The 24,401-nt window shown below is 35.8% G+C and overlaps 2 non-coding genes across 2 annotated transcripts; one reads left to right on the top strand and one right to left on the bottom strand.

Moving 5' to 3' along the window:
- Positions 1 to 17,264: 17,264 nt before the first annotated feature.
- LOC113851679 lies at positions 17,265 to 17,371 on the top strand. The gene has a single exon (XR_003502250.1). It is a non-coding gene; the product is annotated as a small nucleolar RNA R71 (small nucleolar RNA).
- Positions 17,372 to 22,785: 5,414 nt separating this feature from the next.
- Positions 22,786 to 22,892, bottom strand: LOC113851776. Its single transcript, XR_003502341.1, has one exon. It is a non-coding gene; the product is annotated as a small nucleolar RNA R71 (small nucleolar RNA).
- Positions 22,893 to 24,401: the final 1,509 nt, after the last annotated feature.

The following is a 24,401-nucleotide window of genomic DNA, read 5'->3' as shown; positions in this document are numbered from 1 at the left end:
CTTATACAATTGTATTTGATAATAAAGGAGATGAAAAGAAAATGTAAGTAAACTAAATAATTAATAAATATAATAGAAAATTAAGTAAAAATATTATTATCCACTGTTATTAAGAAGACTGAAACCCAGTAGTATAAATATATAAGGCTTTATTCTTGAAACACCACAAACATGTTTCAAGTTCTGAAAGGAGAAAAGCATCGCCATCTCCATTAATACCCGCAACATGGCTGCTACAATATATTATGATGTTTCTTCTTTGGAATCTATTAAAGGCTATCTGCTTGAGCATGAACACGATTCAAACACTCTAATGAATGATTCCAACCACCAAACATGCTTTTCTCCAACTTACAATCCATTCAAAGCCCTAGCTTGGGCTCTATTGGATTGGAGAGTATCCATGATGCCAAGAAATTGGAGGGATGCAAAAGGCAACAGTTTACATCGTCGCGTGAAGTTCACGCGCCACCTAAAAGGAAGCACTACCGGGGTGTAAGGCATAGGCCACGGGGGAAGTTTGCAGCAGAGATAATGAACCCTACAAAGAATGGCAGTAGGATTTGGCTTGAGACTTATGAGACTGAAGAAGAAGCAGCAGCTTTGGCTTATGATAGAGCTGCTTTCAAAATACGTGGGAGTAAAGCCAAGCTCAATTTTCCTCATCTCATTGGTTTTGATAAATTTTTAAAGCCAATGAGAGTAATGGAAATTAACAAACAAAATTTATTAGAATCTTGTTTGTCTCCAGTGGAATCACAAGGGTCAAATAAAAGAAAAAATTTAGTTCATCTATTGAATAAGTTAGCTAAGAATAAAAGAAATGTTACGTGCTCAATAAATTTGAAGTTTTGAAGTAGAATTTATGTATGAGATTTGATATTTTGTGTGTTTGGTTTAATTTACTTTTAGAATAATTTCTTGTTTCGGCTAAGTTTTTTAGAATTATTTTAAAAAAATGATATTTTTTCTTGATTTTTTTTTTCAAAACAATCACATGATAAATTAACAATCTTTATATTATACATTTTTAGCTTTTGCTCTATGTACAAATTATTAAAAGGATACCATAATGTAATCTTTAATGATATTTCATTTGCAAAAGGGTGTGTGGACATGAGTGAAGATACTGTTTTGCATTTGAGCATACAACTAGAAATTCACAGTCGTCAATCAGATGAATAGGGTAAGATTAGCATTATTTAAAGGTGAAGTCAAAATTTTAAAATAATTATTTTTAAAGTAAAATAATTATAACAAGACAAATTCATCCATCATCACTAAAAAAAATATAAACAGTCCAAATTCCAATCCAATCATATGCAATGGTTAGACATAGTTCTAGGATGATGATTTCTAATGGGTTTCAATCTAAAATAAAGTTGTAAAATAGACTATTTGATTTGATCGGTCAGCTTAATTTGAATATTAGATTATATTAAGATAGACAAAAATAATTACATTTGAACAGTAAAATATAGTAGTTTAAATTTTTTTTAAAACTACATTTTATCTAATTGATGTAAAACTAATTAATAAAAATTTTAGATAAAAAATCTAAACTTAATTCGACTTTATTTTAATCAAATCAATTACGCTTACTCATCTTATGAGTAAATGATTTACAGGCTATAATTTAAAGTAAAAACTGCTTTTGCTGTGGATATAAAGTTTTGATCCATTAATACACCACAGAATATTTGCTTTTAGTTTTTTTTATCTGTGTTATTTGTAAACTATAGTCCTCATGAAAATCAGCTTCAAAGTTTGAAGCTTTGGACCCAATTATTAGCATCGCAAATTTGTATCAATTAACAATTAAGGCATATCAGTTTAACTATGAAGCCATAAAATTAAAGGAGGAGAATCAACAGCAAATTCATCACCAACCCATCGTGGACCACTATTTGATAAATGATTGACCCATAATTTTGCTCCTTGTTCGTGATTGAACTTGCTTAATTGTCGTTTTGTTCTCAGCTACGAGTATATCCCACCAGCTTAATCAGGGATTATATTTTAATTTTAAATGTTTTATCACCATTATTACTAAGTTACAACTTATAAGTATTGAATCTCAACCTTTCATTTTAATAAATCTGTATTTATATGATTGTGGTTGTTTGCGCACCACTATCACTATACAAGACTTATTTTAATTTACAAAAAGAAATTCTCTTATTTATTTTTTAAAAAATATATAAAAGAATATAGTGAATCATTTTAATCTAACTTTCAATTATTCTTATTTATTTATAACTCTCTCTATTTAAAAACTAAACTTTAATCTTTTAGTGGATTACTTTAATTTATCTTCCTTTTCTCTCTCTCTCTCCCCCTTCCATCATTTGGATTTATTTCAACATTTTTTTCCTTTTAATTTTTTTATTGTCTTTTCATCTTTAAATTCTTATCCTACCCTTTATTCCACTGAAAAAATTGCTCACTATTAAATGCAAGAAAAAGATAAGGGGCTAAAGTGAGATCGAAATACATAGGACCTTTAAAACATAAAGGCCTACGCTTATTACTTTATAGTATCATTTCGAAGTAACGTGAAGCATCAACAACGAAGCAACAATGACGTAAATATGAGGCTAATGGCAGCAATAACACTAATCTAATCATATTTTTTTTGTCATCTTTCGAATAAAAAGCAAATGAGGATTTGTAGCCAACCTTATTTGACACCAAACTACCCAAAAACTGTAGAACAGTAGACCACAATCAATATATAATTCAACAGATTATGAATGTAAACACTGATATATTCTGTTGACTCGATTAACTATTCAAATCTACGAAAACAAACTTTTCCATCCCTTTCTGACATATTAATTTTAGGGATTAGATTATACACAATTTCAATTTTTGAGAGTTATTTTATAATTTAAAAGATATTTTTAGAAAAAATAAGAAAAATAAAACTTAATTATGTTTTTGATTCATGTAAAGTTAGTATATTTTGCCATAAATTTTTATAAATTTTTTTTTGTTAAGATTAAGTCTTTAAAATATTAAGAAGTTAGAATTTAATTGCTATCGTCAGTTTTTATATGTTAAATGACACGTAATATGCTATATAATTTATTTTATAATATTTTATTTTTTAAAATAAAAATTTTAAAAAAATTAAATATATTTTACATATTTATTAAAAAAAATCTTCTTCCTTCTTAACTTCCTCCCCTTCAACGGCATTCTCACATTTTCCTCCACTCCTAACCTTCCCTTCCACTCTTAACCTCTACCAACACCCTCACCTTCACTCCCTCCTTATCCCCTCACCCCTAACCTACACCCCACCCTCACTTCAACTTCTGAAATAAAATTTGAATAGTATTTTTAACTTTCAACTATGTTTCTCTAAACTAATTACGTGTCAGTACTAAATTAGCTTTGTACTTAGTGAAAGAAAGTTGATAGCAAAGATTAAATCATAACTTCTTAATATTTTAAAGATTAAATTCTAACAAAATATTTTATAGAAATTTATCACAAAACATACTAACTTTATTGGAATCAAAAACATAATTAAGCCTAAAAATAAATATATTATTTGACACAAATTAAATATTTACAATTTTTTAAGTTTAAAAATGATTAAATTACACGTAACCAAAATTTTAGAGTGCTATTTATAATATGTAATAAAAAAAAAATTTAACTCCTATATAATTTTTTATTCATTACATATTAAATATATTTTGTTTAATATTTTCTTTGTATAAATATTTATCATTAATCAATGTTCATTGTATCTAATAACCAATTAACCATATTTTTTATTAGAATATGTAAATCATTCTTTATTTAACACATGTATTTTTTTATGTATATCTTTTGGTGATTTGATCAACGATCTTGTAACCTAAATTATAACGTGATTTCTTTGTATATATGATACACCATATGGAATGAGAAGGTCAACGAACCAATTCTTTCATGGTATCAGGAGATCTAGGTTAGGAACCCTCTTCTTCCTCTCACCTTAGTTGCTGCTTCTTTTCCCATATCAGCTCCACCACCATTTCTTCAGACCCATCCAAATCTCCTCCTCCTTCTCTTCCCCATTCTGCTATTGCAGTATCCAACATCAACAGTTTCATAAAAGTTACTCTTGACATTGAAAAAGGTCATTATATCACATGGTCTAAACTTTTTAAGATCCACGCTAGGGCTTACCAAGTTCTCAACCACATTCTTCCTTCATCTCACAAAAAGGAAAAAGCATATTCCTCTCTCAAAACAACTGATCCAGAATTATGGTCTCGTGTAGACATCATGGTCTTGCAATGGATATACAACACAATATATAAAGATTTGCTTCACACCATTCTTGAACGAGATTCAACCACCGCCTCTAACTGGAACCGGTTGACCAACATCTTCTTTGACAATAAGAATTCTAGGGTTCTTTACTCAGAGCAAGAAAGTTCCAATGTCGATATGACACATTTTGATGATGTATCCTTTTATTATCAGCATCTCAAATCTTTTACTGATTAGTTATCTAATATCGGCTTTGTCGTTTCCAATGATCCGTTAGTTCTTCAACTTGTTGTCGGTTTAATTGACGCTTATGCTTTAGTTGGTTCTCAAATTCACCATGGTGACTCACTTCCTCCCTTCTGCAAAGCCCGTTTGATGCTTGTTTTGGAGGAAATGGCAAGGGCAAAAAAGATTGCTAATCCCCCAGACACTTCTTCCTTCATAGTTATTGATGCAAAAAATACAAGTCGTATTATTCATCATCACCAAACCTGCACTAACTTCTGCAACAATAATAGTCGTGGTGGCAAGGGCAGTAGCGGCAATAATCACTGTGGCAAAGGAAAAGGAAGGAGAGCTGATCGTACTAGTAGTAGAAGTTCACATCACCAACAATAGCAGCACGTATGGCAAGGAACACCTCTAGCACATTTCCACAACAGTCGTGGCTTACTCTCCTCCTTGGGTTGGACCATGGCAACCATGGGCCACTCCTCCATGTCCATACCCCACCACAAGTCACTGGCAAAGGAAGAGTACTTCTACCCGGCCACTTGGCATCCTTAGGCCTCGACCTCAACAAGCCCACATGGCTTCGGCATGTCCTGCTGCTCCAATTGATATTAATGCTACAATGCATATCCTATCTCTTACCCCATCGGATAACCAATGGTATATGGATACTGGGGCCACATCGCATATGACCGCTAAAGGAGGTAATCTCACATCTTATTCAAATATGAGCACAAATTGTAATATTACTGTTGATAGTGGCCATACTATTCCAATTCTTGGTTGTGGACATGCATTGTTACCCCCTCCCCATCCTCCATTATCTTTAAATTTCTTACATGCACCTATGCTTATTAAAAATCTTGTCTTTGTGAAAAAAATTTATTGTTGACAATGATGTCTTTATTAAATTTGACCCTTTTAAGTTTTCATGAAGGATTTTCAAATCGGGATGCATTTAATAAGATGTAATAGTTTAGATGACCTATATCCACTTACCACAAGATCCTCCATTGGCACATCCAGTACCCTATTTACTTTTGCAGTTTTATCTCCCAAATTATGGGCTAGTTGCTTATGACATTCGAGAGCTAATGTTTTAAACTCTTTTCATCAAAACAATTTTATTGATTGCAATAAGTTTCAGGATGATTTCTTTTGTCAATCTTGTCATCTTGGAAAGCAAGTTAAATTATGATTCTGTGTCATACATTACTTTGCCATTTGACATTGTGCATAGTATTCTTTGGTCTTCACCTAATCTTAGCTCTAGTGGGCATCGCTCTAGTGGGCATCTCAAGTCTATTCCATTTTCTTATCCTATCATGCTTATATAAAAACTCAATTTGAATGGGAAAAAAGTGTTTTCAACGTGACAATGGGCGAGAATATGACAATGGTCCTTTTCATCAATTTTGTGCTTATCATAGGATGCACTTTCGATTCTCTTGCCCACATACCTCTTCCCAAAATGGAAAAGTCGAAAGAAAAATTTGCACAATCAACAATATCATTCGAACTCTTCTTGTTCATGCCTCTCTACCTTCATCTTTTTGGCATCATGCACTTTAAATGGCCACTTATCTTCTAAATATCTCCCTAACAAAAAGCTTGCTTTCCACTCGCCTAGAAAACTTCTCTACCAAAAGGATCCCGATTACTCAACCCTTAGGGTCTTTAGTTGCTTATGCTACCTGTTAATACCTTCTACTTCAAGAAATAAATTGCAAGCTCGTTCTACTTTGTGTGTTTTTTTGGGATATTCGTTGAATCATAGGGGCTATAAGTGCTATGACATGCCCAGTCGCAAAATTATTATCTCCTGACGTGTTATTTTTTATGAAAATACCTTTCCCTTTTCCAAAATCCACAATCCCAGTTCCTCCACCTATGACTTTTTAGATGCAGGCCTTAATTTTCAGCCCATCTATCCTTCTCAATCCACGTCAACCCCCTTGCCAACTATGACACAATTACTCTAACTCTTGCCAGTACACTTATGGCCCCAAACACACACCCCTCTACTCCAATTTCACCCATTAGCAGCTGGCCCACACGAATCCTCCCTACTCCGATCCATTCCCACTACTCAAATACAAGAGCAACAAAAGTCTTCGCCAAATACTCTTTTCATTCCTAGCTGGTCTGTAAAAATCGATCACTGGGCAAGTGTACCCACTGTCAAGGTAGTATTGTGAAAAATAGATTACCAAGTGTCGTATCCACAGGGACTGTTATTAAGAATTACTTCCTTAATTACGCAATTGTTGATGAATATGAAAAATAAATTTTGTTGATAAAATTGCTAAAATTAAAAGAATAATAAATTGAAAAGAACATATTTCTTATGATAATAAATTATAGAAAAGTATGACTAAAGGTATTCAAGGGAAATAGGCAAGTATCTAGAATGTAAATCCTCCTAAGTGTCCAAATAACTAAAATTCTTCTTCAACTACTTAGTTCCAAACCTTTATCGCTGCAGGAAATTATGAATTAAATCAATACCTTTCTCAAGGATAATGATTCATAACCCTCGGTTGATCAATCAGAATCTCTTCCTTAATTAATACCCCTAGGTTGCATTGAGTTCATTATGAATTCAATAATTAGGGTTAATCCTAATACAGAAAACTTACGTCTTTCTATCTCTAGAAATACATTCAAGTCCTTTTAATTAAGCAATGTTAATTTCATGCTAGAATTTTACTCAAATTCAAATAAGAAAACAAGATGGAAGACAATTGATACTACTTAATTAAACCCAAGAGAAAAGAACATGAAATAGCATTAGAAGAATTCCAGAAAATTTGGTCAATTAGGATTCATTACGTCTAGATACTCGAAGGAAAATTAGAACCTAAACATCTTTAAACTAAAATTACAAAGGAGATGAATAAAAGTGCTTGATCTCATCCTCCAGCTGTCTCTGAGTCTTTCTTCTCCTAAAAAAAGTGTCCTCTAATTCTGTGTCCAGTTTTCCCTTTTATAGGAATTGTCCTAGGGCTTATTTTCTCGCATAAGTTTAAATTCTGACGTAAGTGAAAGTATACGCCCAAGTACACGGCCATGTACTTTGGCCGTGTACATCTCTATTTTCTAATAGACGCCCTTCAAAGTTTTTCTGAAAAGTACACACTCATGTACATGGCCATATACTTTGGCCGTGTACATTTCTGATTTCTGATAATTGGTCTTCACAACTTTTCTAGGAAGTACACGCCCATGTACACGGTCATGTACTTTGGCCGTGTACATCTCTGGTTCAGATGATGCTTTTCAATTGATGACACCAGTAATATACACGTTCATATACACACATATACACGGGTGTGTATATGCCCGTGTATATCTCTTGCTTGATTGTGTGCTTGACTTTTGCATCCAGTGATATACACACTCACACGAGCGTGTATCTGTCCGTGTATATCTCTAGTTCCTTTCTCTCTTTAATTCCCAACATCTTTAAAGCTTTCACTTCTTGATCCTTTTTCCTGAAATATAAAAAATGAAATTAATAATAGTAAATTCTCTCAATGAATAGCTTAAAACTCTCAATTATCATTCATGAATTTACAATGTAGGATCAAGTATATAAAGCATTTATCAAATTCCCCCGAACTTGAACGATTGCTTGTCCCCAAGCAAAGAAATGGATCAATTTTACCCTTGACAACAAAGAATCAAATTCCTGAATTTTTATTATTGTCATTTTTTTAATTTTTTTTATTTTATTTTTCAAATTTTTAGAGGGATAGTAATTCTTAAACATCAAATTGTGTCTTCTTTTGCTCTCAACCTTTGTAACTTCAGACAAAACTTAATAAGGACCTCTTTACCATTAACTCTTAAAAATCAACTCAGAACTTTGAATTATTTCATAGGGTGTTGTTTAATTTTCTTCACTTTGAGCCATGATAGACTAACATGGTGCATTTTATGTTCCATCCCAGTTAGCACAAGGTATTAATGGAAATTTCATCCCTTGCTTTCCATATCAGTACCTCAAACAATTTCGGGGTTCTAAGATGTGGTATCCGGACATTGCCTGCGATCCACATTCAACTAGATATGCTTCTATGACATGCTCTTTTTTTTTTTATTTTTGAGCAGAGCCCCAATTTTTTTTCTTCAGATTTTCCTGGTTTTATTAATTTCAAACATTTTTAAACAGTTTGGCATAGATTCAAGGTCTTCAATTCAGAAAAGTCTAATGATACTTCAATCGAGAAATAATTAAAAACACAATTCAAATAACCATAATAACTGCGTGTGATGTTTATTTATTTATTATATTTTCAGGAATATCATCTCTAATGCAACAGTAAAATTAACTCAATATTGCTCGAGAATAAAACAATAATTCAGTTTAAACATCTATAATTATCCACCCCACATTGTAAGATTTGTATTGTCCTCAATCAAATATAAGAATTAAAGTGCAACTGAAACTTCCCTGAAAAGTAGATAAATAAGCAAAGAGTCGTGGGAAGCAAAACTAATCTGGGGTTCAATTGGAGAGGGAACCTGATTAAAATTGATTTATAAGGAGATTTAACTTAGTTTAGAATGACAAGAGGAGTAGAACGATCAAAATAATGCGATAAAGAAACAGAAGCAATAAACACACAAAAGCAATTTAAATCCTAAAAATAACAAGTAAAAAAAATTCAACAACTAATGCTATCCTAATTTCAAACTAAACTAAATAAACTGCACTAGCATCGCTCGAGTCTTCATTATCTGTACTAAGGAAGTGATCGGATGGAGATGGAGATGGATGGAGAATCGTCGGTGCTGAGATGCCAAAGTGATCGCGAGTGTCACGCTCGGACAAATTAATAAAAATCGAATTGCATAAAAATTATGTAGTAAGAGGTGCAATCCGAGTCGTCTCCCAACGATGATAACGTTATACGATTATAAAACTAGAGGGGGTTTGATTTATAGAATAACACTAATTAGAATCAAAAGTTAACAATAATTAAAGGCTCTCATCCAATAATTTAGAAGAACTACAACCACTCTATCATCAGATTCCAAAAAGATGCATCAACCAACAAATTAGTGATTAACATTAAATTCGAATGAAACCTCAATTCAAATTAAGCATTAACACGAGAACCCTCATGCATTCGATTAACACACAATTCACTCAAAGTTCAGAAACCTCTAGAACCTAATCGATTTGTGTTAATTTAATTCACCAATGCCATTAATCTTAGATCTCAAACCTGAAAATCTAATTCACACTCTTTCAAGAATTAATTACATACATCAATTGAATAATATTTAATCAAACAACTGCACAATTATCAATCCAAACGAAGAACTTCAATTTGAAATCATAATTAGCAAAATGAGAAAGAAGGAAGAGATGAAACCGAATTTGTTGTTGAATAAATTGCGAAAACGATCCTCAAGAGTGTCTCAGCCCTTTTTCAATCCTTGGACTAGATGAAAATCTAAGCCTCCATTAATGGAGGAAAACGAAAGGTAAAAACGGAAGAGAAAAAGAAGAAGAAAACAAAAACCCTAAAACATAAACCTAATCTCCTAACGTCTCAACAACCCTTTTACAGCATGTTGCCCTAAATTTAAATACAGGCTCTTAAGGGTCAAAACATAAAAACTAACTCATATTTATTCAATTACATTAATCCTCTACTCAATAGCTGTCTCTGGAATCCTTATTTGTTCAAGTTTGAATTTTGGAGGGAAAGTTATGCTTGTAATTGCTGCCCAACATCCATGCTGAATCCGTGAAGCTATTACATGTTGTTTTTGGCCATGAAGATCTATTCGATTTGATTTATAATATGAAGATAAATTTTAGCCCTGGATGTTAGCTTCAAAACGCAACTAGAATGGGCTTAAACGGACATTTGTGGACTGAGATATGGCCCAAATACTGTACCTTGCTCAGGATCCGCGACTGCAGCATTCTGACTTTTTTCCAGGCCCAGTTTCAGCTTCTTATCATCAGAATTGGTTTTTGACCTCTTCATAGGAATTGTGAACCTTTCTCTTAGCTTTCTTACAAATCAAGAATAACAATGAAAGGAGTTCTACAACTCAAGATATGGTCCAGACACAAAAATAGTATTAGAATTTGCCAAATATTGGAAAAATTAAATAAAGCCCAAATAAAATTCTAACATCATAAAATGATCCAATTCAACCAATTAGGCACAAAAGAGGATTAATGAGCTAGGAATTAGAGAAAATAATGTTATAAAAATCCAATTGATCACAAAGTGACTGAAGAAAGCGGCAAAGTTGGCTTTGACAGTGGATTCCAGTCTAGTCAAACGATGAATGCAGTCTCAGTGGCTGTGCCTCAAAGACCGCTGAGATGCAACTATCTGCTGCAGCTGATGGTGAATGGGGTTGTGATCTTCAGGAGGTGCAAGGGGACTGTTGACCCTAGGTGGGTGAGAGGGGAGCTGATCAAAAGGGTCATCTTGGGCATCAGTGGGGATGTATGCTACTGGTTCAAAGTGCATGGCTTTCATTGTATTGTGCAGAATAGGGGTCATGTGATTAACTAGTGTTAAACCAGAGACATCGTGTAGAATTCCTAATTCTTTAGCCAGGCGAGTGACATAGGGACCCGCACAAATACTCCCAACCCGATCATCATGGATTGAGAAAACAAAAATTTTGCTAGACAAATACCAAGGTGGATTGGTATTTTATCAATCATGCTACACAGGTATTCTAAGTCCTTTGTACCCATAACCCCAAAGTTGTGACCTCTCCCAGTAAGAGTGTGGGCTAACAGAGCATGTATATATTTCCAAGCCGGTTTCTTCAATGTGGATGCCTTGGAGCGAGTAGGATTCCAATCCTTATCGACAAAGCTAATCCTATTCCAAAAATCTTTATTGGAACAACCTAAAAGGGGGATATGGGCTAGGTTTCGGTACTCTTTAGTGAGTACAAAATCAGAGGTGTAAAGCCCCATTTGGAAAGAAAATTTAGAGTAACTCATCTTGTACATGTTGTTCATCATCCAAAAATGAATCGAGTCCTCAGAATCCCAACCAGAAAATTTCTTTTCAACAACTAGGGTGGTGAGGAATTCTAATGTGAGTTCTCTATAGGTAGGCTCAATAATAGAAAACAGAACTTCCCAATGCCCAACTCCTACCAATTTCCTTACTTCATCAACCAAATTATAATGTTGTAAAACGTCCCATTCAATAAATTTGCTCTGGCCCCATACTCTGTTTTTTAGTTTGTCATACCTTGTGAGATAAGCAGGGGCGTTGAAGCGGAGCAACGGGGATGAGGAGGGTTGTGGTGGACGTTCATGCTGGGAGCGGGGGCGCTTCCTCACTGGTTCCTTGCCCCTTCTGGGTGCTCTTGAAGAAGACCTATCAGCCATGGTGGTTGCAGAGAAGAAAACTGGGTGTGGGGAAGGAGAGAAAGGTGTTGCAGCGTGTGGTGTTGCTGGAGAATTTGGGGTTTGGGAGAATGGAAAGGGTGAAGAAGAAGAAGAAAAACTAGAGAAAGGGAAGGGGGTTATGGAGGGTTTAGAGAAATAGAGGCATAGCGCGGGATTAAAAACAGGGGGTGAGACACTTTTAAATTCGTCGCGCCAGATACACGACCGTGTATCTGGGCGTGTAAATCACGGACCAAAGGATTTTAAAACAGAACACGAAATTGGGCATGTACACGGTCAGATACACGACCATGTATCAGACTGTGTATATCTCTGTACCATAGAAAATAAAAACTACATGGGCGTGTACATCCCTGCCTAAGCCTCGCCGAAGCAAAATAGAAGTACACGGCCGTGTACATCTCTGCTTAGCAGATATATCATAAAAAACAAAAGTACACGACCATGTACATGGCCATGTAGATGACTGTGTATCTCACTGGCTTCTCTCTCTTTATTCTTTCCTTTAATTAATTTTTATTTTTATTCTGATTATGAATAATTGAAAATAAATGAGCCAATAAACAACTAATTTATAATAAACTAAAGCTTCCTAACCTAAACAATTAATTAACCAGATGAAAACAAATTAAACTTACCTAACCTAAACTACTCAATGTGTTCAACATTCAACATGGAGGAGTTTGAACTCCTCATTCTCAAAAGTTTGAATTTGACCTCCCTAGTATAGTTTTAGCCTGTGTCCATTTACCTTAAAGTTTCCTTTTTCCGGATGAGTTAAGTCAATTGTACCATAAGGGAATACTTTATGCACAGTAAACGATCCAGACCAACGGGATTTAAGTTTACCTGGGAATAATTTGAGGCGAGAGTTGTATAATAGTACTAAATCACCTTTCTGGAATAGTTTATCTCACTTGATTTTCTTATCATGGTAGGCTTTCATCTTCTCCTTGTAAATCTTGGAGTTTTAATAGGCTTCCATGCGTCATTCTTCCAATTCATTCAATTGCATCAACCTTTTGTTACCTGCATGATCAAGATCCATATTTAGGGATTTAATTGCCCAAAATGCCTTATGTTCTAATTCAACTGGGAGATGACAAGCTTTACCAAACACAAGTTTATGTTGTGTAGTGCCTATGGGGGTTTTAACGGCTGTTTTGATAGCCCACTGGGCATCATCTAATTTATCAGCCCAGTCCTTCTTATTCTTTTCTACTATCTCTTCTAACACTCTTTTCAACTCTCTATTAACTACCTCAACTTTGCCACTCGTTTGAGGATGGTATGGGGTAGCAATTCTATGGGTGACTCCATATTTATTTAAAACTTTTTCAAGTTGTGTATTGCAGAAATGTGTACCCCTATCACTAATTAAAGTTCTTAGTGTGCCAAATCGTGAAAACAGCTTTTTGAAGAACCTAGTGACTACTCTTGCATCATTAGTAGGTAACGCTTGTGCCTCTACCCATTTTGACAAATAATCAATAGCCACTAAAATATATTTATTCCCTTTTGAACTAGGAAAGGGTCCCATAAAATCTATCTCCCAAACATAAAAAATTTCACAAGTTAGGATGTAATTCTGAGGCATTTCATTCCTTTGAGAGATATTACCTGACCTCTGGCAATTATCGCACAACTCAACATACCTGTGAGCATCTTTGAAGATAGAGGGCCAGTAAAATCTAGATTCTAGCACCTTTTTAGTTGTCCTAGTCCTAGAATGATGTCCTCCAGCAAGGCTAGTATGACAATGCCCTATAATTTTCCACCCTTCGGAGTGTGACACACACCTTCTAATGACCTGGTCTGCACAAATCCGAAACAAATATGGTTCCTCCCAAAAGTAGTATTTCAAGTCGGAAAAGAATTTCTTCTTTTGTTGACTTGAAAACTCTTGTGGTAAAACCTTAGCAACCAAATAGTTAGCAAAATCCACAAACTATGGTAAATAAAAATCAGAAGCAGTTACCACATTGTACAGGTGTTCTTCTGGAAATTAGTCATTAATGTTCTTTTCGTCCAACTCCTCCATGCTGGAATTCTCTAACCTTGACAAGTGATCAATAACCAACTTTTTTGAACCCTTTTTATCCTTGATTTCCAGGTCGAATTCCTGCAGTAACAAGACCCATCTCATTAGTCTAGGCTTTACATCACTTTTGGTTAGCAAATAACGTAATGCAGAGTGATCAGTATACACTATCACTTTAGAAAGAATTAAATATTGGCGAAATTTATCAAACGCAAACACCACAACCAATAATTCTTTCTCTGTTGTAGTATAATTTTCTTGGGCACTTGTTAGGGTCTTGCTGGCGTAATAAATAGGCTGGAAATGCTTGTCTTTTCTCTGGCCAAGTATAGCTCCCACAGCATAGTCACTTGCATCGCACATCAATTCAAATGGATAGTTCCAATCCGGACCACAAAAAATAGGAGCTTGGGTCAGTTTTCCTTTTAGCAGCTCAAAAGCAATTAAGCACTCCTCATCAAAATTAAAGGAATTTTCCTTTTCCAAAAGTTTGGTCAAAGGTTTGGTGATCTTGGAGAAATCCTTGATAAACCTCCTGTAGAATCTCGTGTGGCCTAAGAAGCTCCGAACTGCCTTAACAAAAGTAGGAGGCGGTAGCTTTTTGATTGTGTTAATTTTTGCCTTATCCACCTCAATTCCCTTACAAGAAATTTTATGACCAAGTACAATGCCCTTTCGTACCATAAAATGACACTTTTCCCAATTAAGCACCAAATTAGTTTCTTCACATCTTTAAAGTACTATTGACAAATTCTTTAGGCAATGGGAGAACGAATCACCAAAGACTGAGGAGTCGTCCATGGATACCTCCATTATATCCTCTACCATCTCATCGAATATAGCCATTATACACCACTGAAAAGTTGCCGGTGCATTGCATAATCCGAACGGCATCTGGTGATAAGCAAACGTTTCGTATGGGCATGTGAAGGTAGTTTTCTCTTGGGTCTTCTGGTGCTATTGGAATTTGAAAGTATCCTGAGAGGCGTCCAAGAAACAGTAAAACATGTGGCCCAAAAGATGCTCCAGCATTTGGTCAATGAATGGGAGAGGGAAGTGGTCTTTCCTTGTTGCATCATTCAGTTTTCGGTAATCAATACAAACCCTCCATCCAGTGACAATTCTAGTAGGGACCAACTCATTCTTCTCATTGGGAACCACAATCATCCCTCCCTTCTTTGGAACGACTTGCACTGGGCTCACCCAAGGACTGTCTGAGATGGGATAGATCATTCCGGCATCCAGCAGCTTAATCACTTCGGCCTTCACCACTTCTTTCATGTTTGGGTTTAGCCTTCTTTGTGGTTGAACGACAACTTTAAAATTAGACTTCATCAAGATCTTGTGAGTGCAAAAGGAAGGATTAATCCCCCTTATGTCAGAGATCTTCCAGGTTATTGCTTTCTTGTGTTCCCGAAGTACATTCAGTAGCTGGCCTTTTTGTTCTTGTGTTAGCTTTGAAGCAATGATGACGGGTAGTTTGCAACTATCTTCTAAGAAAGCATACTCCAAATGTTCAGGTAGAACTTTCAATTCTACATCCAGTGATTTATCAGTGGATGGGCTGGACTGCTTCTCTGAATTTTGTTCTGGAACTTCAAAGTTCCTCTTTCTCAACAATGGCTTAGTGGCTTCTAGATGACACCACTGTTCTTGAGTTAGCAGGTCCATATCATCTGTTCCTTCTTTATGCACTAAGCTTCTTTCCAATGGATCTAACATCAAGAATTCCTATGCACAGTCAGAAACAAAGTCATCAATTACATTAAGGAAGAAATAAGAATCATCTTGTTTTAAGGACTTTTTCATTACTTCAGGAATTTGGAAGTAACTTTTTCATCTTCAACTCTCAAAATTAACTTCCCATCACTCACATCAATTATGGCTTTTGCAGTAGCTAAAAATGGACGACCTAAGATTAAAGGGACTTCAGTGTCTTCATCCATATCAAGAATCACAAAATCAACATGAAAAATAAATTTGTCCACTTTCACAAGCACATCCTCAATGATAACCCTAGGATATTTAATTGACCTATCAGCTAGTTGAATACTCATTCTAGTTGGCCTAAGTTCTCCCAAACCTAATTTCTTAAAAGCAGAATATGGCATTAAATTAATGCTAGCACTTAGATCAGCCAAAGCTCTATCAACTATCAATCTACCAATGAGACAAGGAAGAGTAAAACTCCCTGGATCCTTTAATTTTTTGGGCATCTTGTTTTGCAGGATTGCCGAGCATTCTTCATTTAGAGTTACCGTGGCCAACTCTTCCAGCTTCTTCTTGTTGGATAGTAGATCCTTCAGAAATTTGGCGTATTTAGGCATCTGTGCCAAAGCATCAACAAACGGTAAATTAATATGAAGTTGACGAAATAAGGAAAGAAATTTACCAAATTGTTCATCGTCCTAGTCCTTCTTCAATCTAGTTGGGTAGGGGAGTGGAGGTATGAATTCTTTTACTGCTGGGGTTTTTTCCACAGTCTCCTCTTGACCTTTATTCTCCTTTTCAACTGCAGCTTTTTTTGCTTTTTACTTCCCCTTTTCTTGTAATATTTTGCCACTCCTTAATGTTACTGCCTTGACCTGCTTCTTAGGATTTGTCTCAGTATTGCTAGGTAGGCTTCCTTGGGGTCTTTCTGAGAGGAGTCTAGAAATTTGACCCAACTGATTTTCTAGGTTATGGATTGAGGCTTGTTGATTCCTTAGTGCTGTCTCGGTGGATAGAAACCGAGATTCTGAAGTTTGAATGAATTTGGTCATCAACTCCTCAAGGTTTGACTTCTTTTCAGCTGGTGGTGGTTGTGGATGTGGGGCTTGTTGATATCCTGAGGGTGTGTTGTTCCACATTGGCTGTTGGTTGTTGTTCCATGGTGGGTTTGCATAGTTCCTCCAGCCCGGATTATTCATGCCATTATAATTTTGATACGGTGGTCTATTTCCTATCGCCTTGGCATGTTCTTCCTGAGTAGCTCGACACTTATGATTAGGGTGACCTCCTCCACAAATATCACATCTCATCACCGGAGCAACTTGATGGTTAACAGATAAACCGTCAATCTTCTTCCCTAAGGCTTCAACTTGCATTGCCAAGGATGTTACTGCATCAAGACTATAAATCCCAGTATATTTTGTAGGTTTGGATCAAGTGGAGCTCCATTGATAACTGTTCATTGCCATTTCTTCAAACAGTTCTTATGTAGCCCTTGGTGTCTTGCTATTCAAAGTGCCCGCAGCTGCAGCATCTATTATTTGTCTTGTGGCTGGGTTCAACCCATTGTAGAAGGTTTGCACTTGAAGCCAGTCCAGAATCCCATAATGTGGGCACTTTCGTAGTAATTCCTTAAACCTCTCCCATGTATCGTATAAAGTCTCTGACTCTAACTGGTAGAAGGAAGAGATATCATTCCTCATCTTGGCAGTTGTTGCGGGAGGAAAATATTTTGCCAAGAATTTTTCTGCCATAACCTCCCATGAGGTGATATATCCTCGTGGGAGAGAGTTCAACCACTGTTTTGCTCTGCTCCTGAGAGAAAATGGAAACAGCCTCAAGCGGATTGCATCATCAGTAGCTCCATTAATCTTGAAAGTATCACAAATTTTCAAAAAATTTGCAATGTGAGCGTTGGGGTCTTCGTCTTGCAACCCATCAAATTGGACAAACTGCTGAACCATCTGAATAACATTGGGCTTTATCTCAAAATTCTCCTGCACATCCGGACGAACAATGCTAGACTTTGTTCCCGTTAATGATGGGCGAGCATAATCGGACATGGTTCTTGGTTGCTTATCATTGTTTGCTATTCCTTCCATGTGAGTTTGTGTGTTTCCCATTTGTACTAGCAGTCGCCTCTCTTTCTGAATTTTTCGCAAAATTCTTTCTATCTCTTGGTCAAATTCAAATAGTTCTTCAAACAGTGCAGCAGAACGGGTTTTGATCATACACCAGAAAAATCAACTCCTAAAAGAATAAGAACAAAATAGAAAAGTTAATTCAAGACTAAAGAAATAAAGAAAATTAGTAAATATGTAATCAAGGGAATCCTAATTAATCAGTCCCAGGCAACGGCGCCAAAAACTTAGTGTGTAAAATCGATCACTAGGCAAGTGTGCCCACTGTCAAGGTAGTTTTGTGAAAAATAGAGTACCAAGTGTCGTATTCACAGGGACTGTTATTAAGAATTACTTCCTTAATTACGCAATTGTTGATGAATATGAAAAATAAATTTTGTTGTTAAAATTGCTAAAATTTAAAGAATAATAAATTGAAAAGAACATATTTCTTATGATAATAAATTATATATAAGTATGACTAAAGGTATTCGAGGGAAATAGGCAAGTATCTGGAATGTAAACCCATCTAAGTGTCCAAATAACTAAAATTCTTCTTCAATTACTTAGTTCCAAACCCTTATCGCTGCAGGAAATTATGAATTAAATCAATACCTTTCTCAAGGATAATGATTCCTAACCCTCGGTTGATCAATTGAAATCTCTTCCTTAATTAATACCCCTAGGTTGCATTAAGTTCATTATGAATTCCATAATTAGGGTTAATCCTAATACATAAAACTTACATCTTTCTATCTCTAGAAATACATTCAAGTCCTTTTAATTGAGCAATGTTAATTTCATGCTAGAATTTTACTCAAATTCAAACAAGAAAACAAGATGGAAGACAATTGATACTACTCAATTAAATCCAAGAGAAAAGAACATGAAATAACATTAGAAGAATTCCAAAAAGTTTGGTCAATTAGGATTCATTATGTCTAGATACTCCAAGAAAAATTAGAACCTAAACATCTTTAAACTAAAATTACAAAAGAGATGAATAAAAGTGCTTGATCTCATCCTCTAGCCATCTCTGAGTCTTTCTTCTCCTCAAAATAGTGTCCTCTAATTCTGTGTCCAGTTTTCCCTTTTATAGGAATCGTCCTAGGGCTTATTTTCTCTCATAAGTTTAAATTCTGACGTACGTGAAAGTACACGCCCAAGTACATGGCCATGTACTTTGGCCGTGTACATCTCTGGTCTCTGATAATTGGTCTTCACAACTTTTCTAGGAAGTACACGCCCATGTACTTTGGCCGTGTACATCTCTGGTTCAGATGATGCCTTTCAATTGACGACACCAGTGATATACACGTTCATATACACGGGCGTGTATATGCTCGTGTATATCTCTTGCTTGATTGTGTGTTTGACTTTTGCATCCAGTGATATACACGCTCATATACACGGGCATGTATCTGCCTGTGTATATTTCTGGTTCCTTTCTCTCTTCAATTCCTAACATCTTTAAAGCTTTCACTTCTTGATCCTTTTCCCTGAAATATAAAAAATGAAATTAATAATAGTAAATTCTCTCAATGAATAGCTTAAAACTCTCAATTATCATTCATGAATTTACAATGTAAGATCAAGTATATAAAGCATTTATCACTAGCCTAGTCACTTCCTCTCCCTAGTCTAATATCTTGCCATAGCCCAATTCATCCTCACCCCATGACCCTATCCCATCTTAGCAGTAATGCTAATCCTTCCTCCTCTCCTCAAATGACCACTCGCTCACAACATGGTATTTTTAAGCCCCAAAAGCCTTTTAGCCTCCATGTTTTAGAAAATGATAATCCTTCTATTTCTCCTTTGCCCACAAATCCATCAATGCATTACATGATCAAAATTGGAAAATAGCTATGCAAGATGAATACGATACTCTAATTTTACATAAGATGTGGGACTTATTGCCCCATCCATCTAATTCTAATGTTATTCGAAGTATGTAGATTTTCAGGCATAAGAAGAAATCTAATGGATCATTTGAAAGACATAAGGCAGACCTTATTGGTGATGGTCAAGGACAACAAGCTAGTGTAGACTGTCGTGAGAACTTCAGTCTGGTAGTCAAACCTGCCACTACTCAGACAATAGTTAGTATTGCTTTATTCAAATATGGTGTCTTCATCAGTTGGATGTAAAAATGCATTTTGCCATGGCAATCTGCATGAAACTGTTTATATGCATCAACCTCCAGGATTCTGCGACCCTAAACACCCTGGACTTAAACAAGCTCCCCGCGCTTGGTACCAGTGCTTTGCTGATTATGTGGCTACATTGGGCTTCTCTCATAGTGTTTCAGACCACTCTCTATTCATATAGCAACGAGGCAATGACATGGCTTATATTCTTCTTTACATCGATGATATTATTCTGGCCACCTCTTCTGATAGTCTTCATCGGTCTATTTTATCTAAACTTGGCTTTAAGTTTGCTATGAAGGACTTAGGTCCTCTAAGCTATTTTCTTTGTATCTCAATCACTCGTTATTCAGGAGGTCTCTTTCTCTTACAAAAGAAATATGCGGAGGAAATAATTAAATGGGCTGGTACGTCATCTAGTAAACCCTATCATGATCCAACTGAGTATCGTAGTCTTGCTAGGGCTCTTTAATATTTAACTGTCACAAGACCAGATATTTCTTAAGCTGTTCAACAAGTGTGTTTATTCATGCACGACCCAAGAATGCAATGTATGACTGTGCTAAAATGCATAATCCGCTACATTCATAGTACTCTAGATTATGGTCTTCATCTCTATCCTTCTTCTGTTAGCAAGTTCATCTCTTACTCTATTGCCGACTGGTTGTTCTGCAACGTTCCACTTCTGATTATTATGTATATCTTAGAGATAATTTGATCTCTTGGTCTGCAAAACGACAGCCTACTCTATATCGATCCAGTGCTGAAGTCAAATACCGTGGCGTTGCTAACATCGTATCCGTAACACTTAAATTTTAATTTCAATTAATTAATAATTTTGCAAATTTGAATAACTAAATTTTCATAAGATATTTCGAAATAAGAGAAGGGTTACAAATTAATATCAAATAACTGCTACAGGACTAGTTCAATTACAACATTTTTCAAAATAAAATCTAAGTCCTATAGCAGTCCATCCGTCCCTTCACTGAGCTCTGTGCTTGATAAGTCTGTAATTAGGCCCTCTTTTACAGTTCATATATTCATATTTAACCTTTATTTTATTTGAGTTTTACATTAATTTATATATTAATTGTGCAGTTTGGTATAAAGAGGCCGCAAGTAGATTTTGGGTGCATTCTGGGCCAAATTGATGGAAGATTAGAGCTTCACAGCAGTCAGCACGCCCAGACTCATTCAATAAGCACGGTCGTGCTTAAGGCCTTGCACGACCATGCTCATCTGCGGGAAGCCCAATTATGAAGAGTTTTTAGGGTTTTCAAATCATATAAAAGATCTCAGACATTGTAAAGGAACTGTTTTTACATCTTGGCTTTTCCTCTAGAATACATCTGATCTCGTCTCTCTTGCACGGGATCCTTAGCACATGCTTGGCGAAACTTGGAGCTTCAAACGATCGTACTTGAAGATCGGGAACACATCTCACACTCTAGTTTGCTATTTCTTTTGATTAAGGCTTTGTTTATGATTGCTTTAGTTTTTTCTTTAGCATGAGTAACTAAGTCCATAGCTAGGGCTATGGGAACTATTGTTTATGAATTTATGAAATTTTGATGTTTGAATCTAAATTTGATTTCCGTTTTGTGATTAGATTTTATCTTATTGCACTCCTTTCTTAATCCTAATCAATTATATCGTCAGGCGACCGTACCTCGGTTAATTAATAGATCTATAGGGTAAAACGAGACAAAAGATTACGTGGACCAAACCAATCATTCTCTTCTAATCGTTATTAAATTAACAAGTTCATAGGTCTCTCAAGCTTTCTTAAATTGATGTCTTATATGACTATTGAGGATGTTAATTTAGAGAAAAGAATATTAATATTGCATGACCATTGGGTATTAATAGTATTCGTATGAATGATTGGTAATCACAAGGAAATCAAATTTAGAGTTAAACAGAAGAATAACATAAAGGATTGAATGAGAAATTCATATGCCCTAGGTTCCTCTTCGATAAGTTTAACCAAGACGTGCATTGTATTCCTTGCTCTTAGTTTATAATTAATTTTATAAATTCTTGTTTTAACTAATCTCATATCTTTGAAGCTTAAACAATTGAATTAGGAAATTCTTAGTAATTGGAAAATAATCCTTGTGGGACGATATTTCGGGAACTGAATTTAAGAACTCTTTATTACTTCTCGATGGGTACACTTGCCCTCCGAACAAGTTTTTGGCGCTGTTACCAGGGATTTCTTTTTTGATATTAAGAAAATCTCGAATTTAATTGATTTGAGAAATTTGTGTTTTACTTTATTTTAATTCTGTTTTGTTTATTGTTAAAATTTTTTTTTTATAATTTTCGTATTTATTTTATTGTTTTTTTTTTCACAATTTCTTTTAATGGATGCTTACTCGTTCTAAGTGCTCTATAGCTTGTTTATTTGATCCGGAGATTGAGAGAACAACGCGTAGACAAAGAAAAGAAGTGAGAGAGCAAAGAATGGCAAAGGGAAGGAGATCAATTCAAGATTACATGACACCCCTTGCTAGAGGCGCTCCTGGAAGCATTGCGGCACCTAATGTGGAGGCAAACAATTTCGAATTGAAACCAGCACTCATAACCATAGTTCAAAATTCTATACAGTTTGGCGGCATGCCTAACGAAGACCCCAATCTTCATATGACAAAGTTCCTCCAATTGACAAATACCATAAAATATAATGGAGTCTCTAACGATGCTATTCGACTCTGTCTTTTCCCATTCTAGGTATCTGAAAAGGTGAATGCTTGGTTCGCCTCACTCCCAGCCAATTCCATCACAACTTGGGAGGATTTCACTCAACAATTCTTGGAAAAGTACTTTCCCCCATCAAGGTCCTCTAAGCTTATGGCGGAGATATGTTGCTTCTAACAATATGAAGCAGAATCCTTATTCAAGGCATGGGAGCGATTTGGAGAGCTTTTGAGGAGATGTCCTCATCATGATTTTTCGACGTGGAGACAGGTGCAAATATTTTACAGTGGCCTATCAATTACCACCAGGGCTACGATTGATGCCGCAGCAGGAAGGTCACTCATAAGAAAAGATCTAGATGATGCATACAAGCTAATAGATGAGATGACATCTTCTAGCTTTCAGTGGCACATCGTTGACTCTTGCGACATCAAGAGGAAAGAGACCGCCCTAGTCCACCAAGTAGAAAGCAGCAATCCACTAATGAACCAAATGGCAGCCCTTGCAAAGCAACTAGAATCTTTAATGAAGGCTCAAGACCAACCTGTAAGAGCTCCTGCAAGCTCAGAATTTAAGCAAGAAGAGACAAACTTCATGGGCAATCACAGTTCGAGGTGGAAGAGTAATCCTCCTAACTCTTGAGGGAATGGCTTGGGAAGTCAAAGTTCAAGTGTTTATTGCCCTCCTCATATGCAAAGTCAGGGAGCAAGACCAGAAGGTAAAGAAACCCCTAGATCCCAGTCTAACTTTCAAGAACAAATGATGCAATATGTGCATTACTTTGATAAGAGGATGACAGAGCTTGAATCCAAGTTGGACCAATATATTGAGAGAACTGATAAGAGATTCGCAGAGGTGTAATCTGAAATACAAGCTAACTCTTTTAAGATGAGTGCACAATTGGAGCAAATTACAAACCGTTTGAGTCAAAGAGTGATGGGAACATTGGCATCTCAGCCTGAACCTAATCCAAGGGAGCAATGCAACGCCATTACTCGTAGAAGTGGAATAAAATTACAAGAATCACAGAACAGAGGCACATACATGCCCATGCTTGTTGAGAAGCATGCCCATGCTGATTCTACATGCACGTCTGTGCTTACTGATGAGCACGCCCTTGCTGAAATTGAAGAACAACTATGCTTACAAGCACGCCCATGACAGTGATAAAAGCGTGGCTGTGCATAACTATGAGCAAGACCGTGCTTCAAGCGATGAGCCTGAAAAAGAAAAGAAGAAAGAGCCTCTTGTTCAACCAAGGCCCTATGAGCCTGAGATACCTTTTCCACAGTGGTTGCAAGGTCACCCTCCTTATGATGAAGAGTTCCACAAGTTATTAGACTTATTGGGCAAAGTGCACATCAATATATCTTTCATTGATGCTTCTTCAAAATGCCTAAATATGCTAAATTTTTAAAGGAGATTTTGACCAATAAAAGAAAGTTAGGAGCACATGAAACTGTGAAGCTCACCCAAGAGTGCTCAGCTATAGTCCTTAAAAAGCTTCCACCTAACTTAAGGACCCAGGGAGTTTTACTATTCCTTGCACAATTGGAAAAACTTATATTGATAAGGCTTTATGTGATTTAGGAGCAAGTATTAATCTTATACCTTATTCTGTTTTCAGGAAGCTTGGAATGCATAAACCTAAGCCGACCTCCATGTCACTTCAGCTGGCAGATAGGTTGATCACATACCCCAAAGGCATAATGGAGAACATACTTGTAAAAGTTGGGGAGTTTATATTTTCTGCTGACTTTGTG

Source organism: Abrus precatorius, unplaced genomic scaffold (assembly GCF_003935025.1).
Source record: "Abrus precatorius isolate BTA unplaced genomic scaffold, Abrus_2018 Scaffold9, whole genome shotgun sequence".
NCBI lineage: Eukaryota > Viridiplantae > Streptophyta > Magnoliopsida > Fabales > Fabaceae > Abrus > Abrus precatorius.
This window is presented reverse-complemented; position numbering and strand designations above follow the sequence as displayed.